The following is a 12,043-nucleotide window of genomic DNA, read 5'->3' as shown; positions in this document are numbered from 1 at the left end:
CTGAATTAGAAAAAAAGGTATGGATCTTTGAAAAACACATGGATGAGGATAAGTAAAATTAATACTCAGGTATGAGACTACAGAACATGAAAGACAAAGATGAAATTGTCAATGCTACTACATAGAAAAATACAGATCATCCTCTAAGAAATGACAGTTGCCAGAGGCAGGGGATGTGAGGTGGAAGAAATGGATGAGCTGAGTTGTTTTTTTTTAGTTTAAATAAATAGAATTTTTTTAATCTAATGAAGTAAAAGATATTTAAAGAAGCAAATAACCTAACAATATAACAGTGTGGTCCTTGACTAATGTGTTAGTCAATACAGACAAACCTTGAAAACACTTAAAATGGCAAACAAAAAAGGAAGTTACAGATTCTCAGGTAGTCTGATAATATTGATGTACATTTTAAAAGGACAGAAAGGAATACCAGAGAGAGAGAGAGACAGAGACAGAGAGAGGGAAGAGATAGAAAGGCTGTGCACCAGATTCTCTGTGTTGGCTGCCTGTCTGAAGGAGGACCCACAGAGAGAATGAGTATGGAACCAGCCTTATTCTCTCAGTGCATCAGTGTACTGATGACCAGTTACCACTTTTTCTTAGACACTAGAAATTAGCTTCTTATATGAAAGTATAATGTCATTGATGGTCTATTTCATGCAAACATTGATAGTAAATTGCATATATATATATATATTTTTGAAAAGACTGAGTGATTTCACTGAACTTTGACTAAATGTATAAAAATGTCATGGGCCTCAGTATCAGCCTTGACCACCATGGGACAGGAAGAGTGGGTCACATGAGGAATGTCAGCAAGACCTGGAAAACCAAGAAGCAGAATAGTCTGAACCAAAATTCTGGGTCAGAATAGGACTTTTGTTTTAGCTAATCTGGATGTAATGTTTCACCAGCAATTTAAAGAGAGAGACTTGGATGAAATACCTGACAAATACCTGGTATAAATACCTATAACCTGATATAGTTATATATAATAGTCTCACAGACCATGGAGTTTCCTGTGTCTAAGTGATGTGAGTAAAAGGGAACAAAGTAGTGTCAAACAATTTGCATTTTGAGTTTCTTTTACTTTTTCTTAAAGCAACCAAAAGTTATCAGATAATTAAGCCCATTTTAACTCACAACAACATTTATCATTTGACTGTGAAATGAAGACCCATGAGCTGAGACTGGGTTGGCTACCCCAGCTGCCTTGGAGAAGATCCAGGACTGCTCATCCACCTGTGGGCTTATTTCCTGAAGGCAGGCAGGCGGACAGGAAAGAGCAGCAGAGGAGAGTACCTGGGTGTTAACCCACGTGGCCTGTGGTCTTGTTAGCTGGCCACTGGTTACTCAGCTGTGGTTGTATGCCACCAATTAGTGCAAAGATTTTTAGCTGAGATCCTTTTGCACTGAGAAGGGAGGCACTGTACCCTGTGGGGTCCAGTTCAGAGAAATTGTTTGCTAGGAATTATACTCTATGTCTTGCCAGAAGTGCAAGCACTGGGGTGATGTGCTGGAAATGGCTAGTCAAGGGCTAAGGGAACCAGAAGAGTGATAGGCCTTAGGACCAGCTTGGAACTGTCACCTTCATCAGCATGATCTGAGGATCCACCTCTGCTGACTCAACTGCACCAAGATTGCAGGGGCAGTTCAATTTGATTATCAACATAGAGGCTGATGTATAACCTTGAGGAGGAAAATCTCATCAGGAGACCAGAGGTGTAGGGCAGAGAAGGGAGAGAGAAGGGTGGAAGAGGACACAGTGAGCACCTCTCTTTGTAAGATGCCCAGAGGCCCAAGTCAGGGGTCTGTTCAAATGTCACCTCCTCTGACTTTCTTCACTCCTTCTCTCACTTCTTTCTTTACAACTTGTAGCACACCCTGTCATTCTTTTCTCTGTGAGCACAGGGGGCTCTTTTTATCCGCTAGCACCAAACCTCTGTTCTTGGAACACAGGGGCTCATAATAAAGATTTATTGGATGAATCAATGACCTTTTAAGTTAGGAAGTAAAATCCAGTATTCAAATTTTGTTACTAAATAAACATGGTAGAAATTGTTCTAGGACAAGAATTTTAATATTTAATAATCAAATATAATGGGAACAATATAAACATTTTTACCTGAGACTATTAAGTTCAATTTCTACCCTAAGATAAAAAAGGCAGCAAGTTTTAAAATATCCACAAATATGGCAGAGATGTTGCTTGAGACAGCTTGTCCTTATCCCACTGTTGTTTCAGACTATTAACTGACAAGTCACATTAAAAGACCCATGGGGTACATGTGAGGGAAAGATCAGGAAAGTTATGTTTAAGAAGTCATAGATTAAAACTTCACACCTATCCTTTTTCAAAAGAACTAATTAATGTTCTGGAGGAAGCCACTTTAGTGCTGCAAGCAGACTGACTCTACATGAGGAACATGTGACAATAATGTTTGTTTCAGTCTGGCACATACTTAATTTATTTTTCAACTTTAAATATCTACCTCATTGTTTCAATATACGTGAATAGGAATTGGTGCATGCCCCACACCCTTGACTCTAGAGATTTCTATTCATTGTGCTTCACCCAATGATTCATGTCGAGTACAGAGGCAGGGTGGTTTTTGGCAAAGATACACATTTGCCAATCACTACCAACCCCAACACTTGTGTCTGTACACACACCTGCTCTCTCTCATCTGTTGTTTTTGGGCTGTGTTGTTATACTGGGGTAGGTATGGATAGTCTTGGGCAGCCTCTTCAAAAAGAGATGGTGAGGTGGGGAAGATATTAGCACAGTAGTTTTCAAGAGCCTCTTGTTCTTGTGGGCAACAGCATCATAATCAGCTGGAATTTATTAGACATGCAAAACCTCAGGCTCCACCCAGACCTCCTGAACCAGAAGGTCTGAGGGCAGGCCCAGCCATCTGAACTGTAACAGACCTCTAGTGATTCTGATTCTCACTCAAATTTGAAAAGGACTGGACTAGAAGAACAAATCTTTGAGCAATGGCAACTTTCAGAATTAAGGGATCTCATGTTCTTTTAAGGCGAAAGCCCACTTCCTCACCCAGGTCAGCACACATGAGGTATATGAGCTGTGCTCTCCCTGCTGCACCAGGGCTAGGCACCTCTGACTGACTCCAAAGCCAACATTCTAAAGAGGGCCCAGGCAAGCGTGACTGATTGATCAGAGTGGTGCCAGGATGATGTTGCTTACTTGCCGCCTAACACTCTCCTCCACCAACCTTTTTGACTAGGCCTTGTCCTTAGGTTCTGTCATTGGCCTGCCAGGCTCAGTTTTAACAAGAATCTAAGGGACAGGACCCCTTTCCAGTAACACCACCTTTAACTACTGTCCAGCTGTTTCTCTTTGGCACACCTTAGCCAATGGTAAGTTAAAAAAAAATCTCTTAGGAGACATATGTTATCTGTTACCTGACATTATAGGCCAGGCTAGAAAGTGAACTTCAAATAATGTGATGACAGAAATTGAACTTTACTGAGTCCCTCCCATCTCTCATAGCCCAAGTCCCTTCTGTATATAAGTTTTAAAATATTATAACTCCCTACCATTTTTTCACATTTTTTTCTGTAAATAATGACTTGAAAACTCACATGTAGCTATAGATAAAAAGCCTGTTTGCTTAAAGGATTCTAGGAGCTAATCTCAATGGAAGCAAACTCCAGCCTTTAGTCATTTTGGATTCAGGAGATTTGCTCACCTTCAATGGATAAAAAAGACCATCACTTACCAGCTTCAAGATGGTTATGGGAGCAGACTTGCACAAGGCACCCTGCACGAGAGCTTCCAACCCCTTCTAGTATCCTTTGTTCTGTTTATCTCTTCCCCTCTCATAAAACCCCCTGCCTCTCTGAGATGTTAAGATGGTCTTTGTGATGAGAGTCCCCATTGTGTCAGGCTGCCAGCTTTTAAATAAACCAATTTTTTCCTTCTACCAGCCCCTGTCTCTTGACTATTGGCTTTCAAGCAACCAGCAGCCAAACCTGGGTTCTATATCAATCCCAAATGCAATGAGAAAAAAATAAAAATTGACGTAAAGTGTACTAAAGGCTCAGAGTTCGTATGCTTTCCTTACACTTAGTAAAGTCACCAATGGCCTCTTAATTTCTAAACCTAGTGACCCATGTTCCACTTAAATATCAAGTTCTCACCACCATCATCAAGTGCCTGAATTTTTTTCATAAATATTTTCTTTTTTAAATATATTTTATTGATTATGCTATTACAGTTGTCCCATTTCCCCCCTTCACTCCCCTCCACCCTGTACACCCTATCCCACCCACATTCCCCCCCTTTAGTTCATGTCCACGCGTCATACTCATAAGTTCTTTAGCTTCTACATTTCCCATACTATTCTTACCCTCCCCCTATCTATTTTCAACCTACATTCTATGCTACTTATTCTCTGTACCTTTTCCCCCTCTCTCCTCCTCCCACCACCCTGTTGCTAACCCTCCATGTGCCCTCCATTTCTGTGGTTCTGTTCCTGTTCTAGTTGTTTGCTTAGTTTCTTTTGGTTTTGCTTTAGGTGTGGTTGTTAATAATTGTGAGTTTGCTGTCCTTTTACTATACATGTTTTTTCTTTATCTTCTTTTCTTAGATAAGTCCCTTTAACATTTCATAAAATAAGGGCTTGGTGATGATGAACTCCTTTAACTTGACCTTATCTGAGAAGCACTTTATCTGCCCTTCCATTCTAAATGAGAGCTTTGCTGGATAGAGCAATCTGGGATGTAGGTCCTTGTCTTTCATGACTTGGAATATTTCTTTTCAGCCCCTTCTTGACTGTAAGGTCTCTTGAGAAATCAGCTGACAGTCTGATGGGAGCTCCTTTGTAAGTTACTGTCTCCTTATCTCTTGTTGCTTCTAGGATTCTCTCTTTCATTTTTACCTTGGCTAATGTAATTATGATGTACTTTGGTGTGTTTCTTCTTGGGTCCAACTTCTTTGGGGCTCTCTGAGCTTCCTGGATTTCTTGGAAGACTATTTCTTTTTCCAGAATGGGGAAGTTCTCCTTTATTATTTGTTCAAATATGTGCTCAATCTGTTGCTTTTCCTCTTCCCCTTCTGGTGCCCCTATAATTCGGATGTGGGAACATTTAAAGATGTCCTGGAGGCTCCTAAGCTTCTCCTCATTTTTTTTTAATTCTTATTTCTTCATGCTTTCCTGCTTGGTTGTTTCTTTCTTCCTTCTGGTCCACTGTATTGTTTTGAGACTCAGATTCCTTCCTTTCACTATTGGCTCTCCTCCATGCATCTTCCTTCATCTCTTTTATGGTAACCTGCATTTTTTTCATCTAATTTGCGCCCAAAATCAACCAATTCCATGAGCTTTCTGATCACCAGTGTTTTGAACTGTGCATCTGATAGATTGGCTATTTCTTGGTTGCTCAAAAGTATGAGTCCTGGGGGACTGATTTGTTCTGTTGGAAACGTGTCTCTCCCTGTCTCTCCTCCCCCCCCCCCCATCTGGTTGCTCTTGTTACAGTGAGGGGCGGAGCCTTAGGTGTTCACTGGGGCTGGGCACCCCAGTTGCTAGATTGTGACGTTATATGTGGGGGCGGAGGTGGGAGCTGGGATGGGAGGGAATGATGGCCGTAGTTCCATTCTCTTGGGATTTCAGTCCCTTCTCTGGGATCCTGGGTTGCGAGCTCTGTCTTGGTCCACAATCGCTGCCTCACTGGGTCCTCCAGCTGCTGCTTGCATACTCAGGGTCCACTGCTGCGATCTTGTGCATCCCGGATGCCTTACGCACTGAGTTCGTCCCAAGTTCTCTCTGAACTCCACCCGCCACCCGACTCCTCCTCTATGCCCCTACCGGTCTGGAGGAACAGGTCTACTTCAACTTCTTGGCTGTCCGACTTCCATTCAGATAAATTCTCTATCAGTTCTGGGTGTTATTCTAGCTCTAAATTGTCGTTGTTCTAATCTTGGTTGTGAGTGGAGGTACGGTGCGTCCACCTATGCCTCCATCTTCCCGGAAGTCCCCTAAATATTTTCCATGCATTTCTTTGGGAGCATTAAATCTTAATTTGAAATACATTCATGTACTTATATATTTCTCAGAAAACCTGATTTCTTTTATAGCACAGCCTATATGAAAGGAAAACAACTTCAATTTTTTAAATGATGAAATTTAATTTGAAGAATATAAGAGAAAGAAAGGGAAAAAGTCTTTGTAAGGAACTCAATGGAGGCAAATGATGTTTGACTTTCTGGGATTTATTATTCCATTTCTGGGAAAGGGAATGTCCTGCCCTGGACTGAAACACAATTTCTATACTTCACATCCTCTACTCTCCCCTGTAATAGTTACACACATTTTAAAGAATAACAACAACAACAACATAAAGCTTTTTCCCCTTTCAAAATCAAAGATAAATTCCAGTGTGTTATGAAATTAATTTCAAAGTATGGAGTGAATTTTGCCAATAGGTATTTTTGCATCTGCATCAGGTATTACATTAGAATTTATTTTTAATTCAGGTGGAATTAAAGTGCTTTTGCTTTCTGAAGGTTAGGAAAGAATTAACACCATTCTCTGGTGAGCTAACTAGAAAGTGTTTCTGATAGATTTGTTTCCATCTGACAGTACTGAGAATAACTCCGAGCCAGGAAGAAAGTTGCACTTCTAATATGGCAGGTTAAGTGCTTCTGGTTATGGGTAAGAGAGTGAGCAAAGTGCAGAAAAGCATAGCTGGGGAATAGTACTGAGGGTTCAACAGCAAAAATCCGTATACTGATGGGTGGAGGTGATTGCTTTGGGCCTGCCTTGCCCTGGCCTGGTCATGTGCCCACAGACACAAATGCAGGGTGCCCTCCTCAACCCACACAAGCTTCAGAGTATTTAAGCAACAATGTCCTCTCCCTCCACCATCCAAAGCCATAGGGGTAATCCCTGATGCTACTTTACCTTGTAATCTCATCAGCTGCTGCAGTGTCTGGCACACAATAGATAGAAAACTCATGATTAGTAACTGAAGGATTGAACAACTTCCAGGTCTGACCTCCAGGAGCTCTGAGCTCCAGACCACTCAACAGAGAAGTGGTCTGGAACAGAAATATTTCTGCCCTGGAAATATTTCTCTTCTGTGTCTCATTTCCTCTCCCTGAGAGCAAAAGTGATCAATTATTCCTAATAATATTCTAGCTAGCTAATTTGCTACTCTTTCCAGGTATCATATTGTCTAAATTTAGTTCAAACCTGCAGGCACATTTTGGATAAGGATGGCCTGTTTATGTCCCTGAAAAGACACTTGGAGGTAGTTGTGTTGTGACTGTTCAAGGCTGGGCAGGTCCATAGTATTTGCACAGATGGAATAATATTCACATGCCTTTATTCATGGGTGTCTGGCATGCCTTTATTCATGGGTGGGTGAGCCACACATGCTGCATGCTGCACATTTCCCTGTATGTCACAGGTGGTGGCCCTTGCTCCCCAGAGTGGCACCCATCATGGCACCCAGCAGGGAGTCCCTACTTGCTTAAATATTAGAGGAGAACAAAGCTGAAAAAGTGCCAGAACATAACACAACATAATTCTGTGCATGCGAGCCCACTTCATGTTATGGGAACAGGTTATCAGACCCAGTATCAAGGCTATGAGAATACTGGTTATCAGACCCCTCCAAGGCTATGGGGGTACTGCTTCCCTAAGTTACCCAGATATATGGGTGAGGAAGCCAGACTGCCTCCACTTATCCTACAGCAATGCTCCTGGAAATAACAGAGGCAGCAAGTTCTCCTGGCAGAGGACTCCAAGACACCTGCTACTCTGGATGCAAAGGCAAAGTGCTACCCACAGGGGAAGAATGTTTATAGTAGTTGGAACATCCAGGCTGTCTTAGTATGTCCACAGGGTGGAAGGGTCTCACTGGGGAGGCCCACTGTTTTGCAGCTTCTCTCCTTTCCAAGATAGACATCTTTTACCTCTGCATCTTAATGCCTTGTGTATCTAGAGCAGCCAAGAGAGGGAGGCAAGTCATTGATTCAGGAAATATCTTATAAAATACAGGAGATACAAAATTATTCTAGTGTATGTAATGTGGTGGGGTATTGGGTAACTAGGGTAGAATGCTATGTGTGTGTTTCTTGTGTGTCTGTATGTGTAGCTAATCATCCAGAAGCTGTCTCAGCAAAAGGTGTCAAGAGTGTAAGACACATGACAAGTTCTGTGTATGCTGCAACTGAAAGGCATGTGGTGATGATGTCAATGGACTAGATACGCAGGGGGAGCTACACACACAGAGTTAGACCATCTGCCCTTAAGGAGCACAGGTGCCGATGACATAGGAAGCACCTCTCAGTACTTTGAACTAAGTGGGAATTGGCACAAATTCATTCAAATGAATTAACATTTTAGTCATTTGTAGTAACAAAGTCAATGAAAGATAACCCAAATTCTTAACAAAAATAGGCTGCCATCACATTTTCTTACTAATAAACAATGAGAATTGGCTCATTTTCCCTTTTTTCATGGCATTATAAACTATATTTGCATTCTAAGTGAATGCATGTTCTAGTGAATGCAAACTCAACAACAAAGACTGAACTAGACATAGAAAAAGGGTTTGTCAAATATTCCTTTATCCCCTCACCCCAAAATAAGCTTAAAGCACTGCAGCAGGAAACAAATTTAAGCAACAATCTTGCTAGAGGTCATTATGGAACTCATTTTTTAAAACCCCATAAATTTCCCATAAGATGACAGAGATGTTATCTGTATAATGTCTTATGTGTATACTAGGAAAGAGTAATTATTAGCAAATGTAAGTGTCCTATGTATGGTTGTGATTTTAAGTTTATTTTTTAGTTAGCATAAGAAAGATCATGTACCTTTTCAGGGAAAAAAATAAATATTCAATTCAAGGAAAATAAAAACAGAAAAAAGGAAATAAAATTTTAAAATTAAAAACATTAGACCCTGCAAATAGTAAAATACATAGAGCCCAAAGCTGATTATATTTCAATCTTATTAAAATAAAATTTCTAACAAAACTAAGTTTAAAAAATAACAAAATATAAACACTCCAAAAAATTAGAGATAAGAAAGGGCCTTAACTGACCAAGAAATGACAAAGAATAAACAGCTGGCCATTCCATGGCTAAATTACCAAACCGCATGTGAAAGACAGAGAGTGAAAACTCAGACTGATCTGTCACACCACTGGTGGTGGCAGCCCAATGGAAGGTGTGTGTAGAAGTCTCTCCAAGGAGCACAATGAGCACAAGGAGCACAAGGAGCACAAGGCTCCTCTGAAAAAACAGAAGTTGCATGACAGTTATCAATGTCCTGTGTATTTTATAGTTATTGAAGCACTTAAATATAGTTTAGATTATGTCATTTTATAATTAAAAAAAAGGTATGTATTATTAGCCCCATCCCATTTTACAGTTTTGGGAACTCAGGACCACAGTGAGAACAAAGAATGCCCAAGGACACCTGCATGGCAAACGGCGGAGGCAGGACTTGAATCAGAGCCCATACCCTCTGTTCATTCAGGTTCACAGCAAGTCTCACTTGACCTCATTGGTTCTTGGAAACTGTGACTTTAAGAGAAACGATGACACCAATTTTACCCTAGGCTAATTAATTTAAACAAGATTTAAGTTCCTACAGTGTATTTTGGGTCACGAAAACAACACCAATCTTCTAAATAAAGACAAAAAAAAGAGTATTAATAGTCGATAATTCAGATAGATTATTTGAACTGGGAGGGAGAGACCAGTTATTTCCAGGGAAAAAACATATTTTGCACTAGCAGGTTTTTTCAGATGGGTAGCTCCTCCACAAAACACTAATCAAGCAGATTGATAAGGGGCAGTGAGAAAACAGCCAGGCCCAGAATTCTTAAGGAAATCCTTAAAGTGCTGTGACAGATATTTGGCACTGAGTGTCAGCAGTTAAAATTCTTATTGAGATGGTAGAGGGCTTAAGAAACCAGTTAGCACCTATTGTGGTGACTCTTAGATTGCTAACTTTTTTACTCTTCATTGGTCTTGAATGCTAAAACTACAGTATTTTGATAGCATTGGGCCTCATGAGCAAAGGAGAGACTTATCACAGTGGCCGGAGGAAAACTCTAAGCTCAGGGGAAGAATCAAGTCACATTTGCACTGCAGCTGTGAGCAATACATTAGAGACTCTATCACTGACAAGTTTAGTGAGATAACTGAGCCTTCAAAGACAAAAAAGTCCAAGTTTGAAAATGCTGGCAGAGCTAGGGAGTAGAGAAGAATCAATCATCAGCCATCCACTGCCAGCCTGTCCTTTGAAGCCAAAGGGAAAGTCCACACGTTTTTTTTTTTTTTTTGGTGGGGGAACGAGTTGTTGCAGAAAATAACTTAGAGGGTACTCCAAGATTAGAAGCTTTCTGGCGAGTCCCATATATAAATTCATTCAACATAACAGTGTGAATCCAAAACAAAGGAGCAAGAGGATTTGCCAAACATCTATTAGTTATGATGGTGCATTTGTATGTGGTGGGGGTTTAGGTTTGAATTGAGGATTTCCTTTGCTAGAATTTTCAGGATATTATAAAAAAGAGAAAAATGTACTGACTTGTCAAAAACCTTTCTCAATAAGCTTTAAGTGCTAAATAAGCAGCAGAGTTCTGTGGATTCAAGCCATTCAGAAAGTAATAGCTCTACACTTCACGGGCCAACAAGAAACCTTTATTACATGTCAACTGAGGAATATATGAGAATAAAGAACACAATGGAAGCTGTAACCAAGACCAGAAGTGAGCCAAATGAGGACAGGAGGGGACTGAAGGCAAACATCACATTCCTATAACATAAGGGGTGCAACCCAGATACTTCCCGTTTTGTCCATGTGCTAGCCACCATGCAGTTATTATGTTCTCAGTGGCCAACGTGTCCATGTAAGTTACTTCAACTCCATAACAAAGCCTGGTTTCTCTTGAAGAGCAGCAAGCATGCTTCCTTCCCGATTTAGCTCCCCAGCTTTCCTCGATTCCACCAATCCAGTTCTTCCTGAACTGCATGTTGGATAATTTCCACTTGGGCAAAATGTCTCCATCTTCCCCCATGCTAGTTTTTACTGGAGAGGACACATCCTCTCATTAGATGGTTAATTCTGCTAATCATTTAGTTTCTTCACATTCATTTCTTATTTCAGGCAGATTTTTTAAAAATGTAAAAAGTATAATACTAAAAGCAAATATATAGGCAAATAATCTGAGTGGTTTAGTTAGCATTTTATGTAACACATAAACCCTAAAAATTGATTCAAGTTGAAAATATGGATAGATTAATAACTATGAAAAGATTTAAGAAAGTTACTGAAGAAAGAATAATCAAGGGTCCTGGACTCAGAGGTTTTCATAGTCTAGTTCTTTTAAGCTTCCAAAGGACAGATGATTTCCTTCAAATTATAAGTTAGAGTAGAAAAAAAATAGGTAATCTTATAAAAGTAGAATGATCTTTGTTGTAATAAAAGGAAAAGTACAGACCAATCTTATTTATAAAATGCATAAACAAAATAAATAACTAGAAAATAAAACTAGCAAGTATATTAAAAGAATAACCTGCTATAATCAAGAAGATTTTACCAAGGAAGGAAAGAATGAATTATTATCAGGCAAGCTAATGAAATGAAACATCACTTTGGTAAATCAACTATGAAGAAAAAAGCTGAATCACCTCCATAGATATTGAAAAAGCACTCAATATAAGTGTTAACATTACTGATTTAAATAAATTCTACATATTGGCAAGGGCTGCAGCCATCTGAAGGCTAGATTGGGGCCAGAGTATCTGCTTCCAAAAAAGCTATTCACCTGCCCAGCAGGTTAATGTCAGCTGTCCACAGGAGGCCTCAGGTCCCTACCACTCAAGGGCTGCTTGAAGGTCCTCACAGCATTGCAGTTGGCTTCCTTCTGAGTGATCAATCAGAAAAAAACTCCCACACAGAAATTTCTATACCTTTTATGAACTAGCCCAGAAGTCACAAAACATCATTTCCCTAATATTCCTATTGGTTACATGGGTCAGTCTTTTCAAAATGAG

This window comes from Phyllostomus hastatus, unplaced genomic scaffold (genome assembly GCF_019186645.2).
Source record: "Phyllostomus hastatus isolate PE091 unplaced genomic scaffold, TTU_PhHast_1.1 phas_contig_41, whole genome shotgun sequence".
In the NCBI taxonomy this organism is placed as follows: Eukaryota; Metazoa; Chordata; class Mammalia; order Chiroptera; family Phyllostomidae; genus Phyllostomus; species Phyllostomus hastatus.
Note: the sequence above shows the minus strand (reverse complement) of the source record.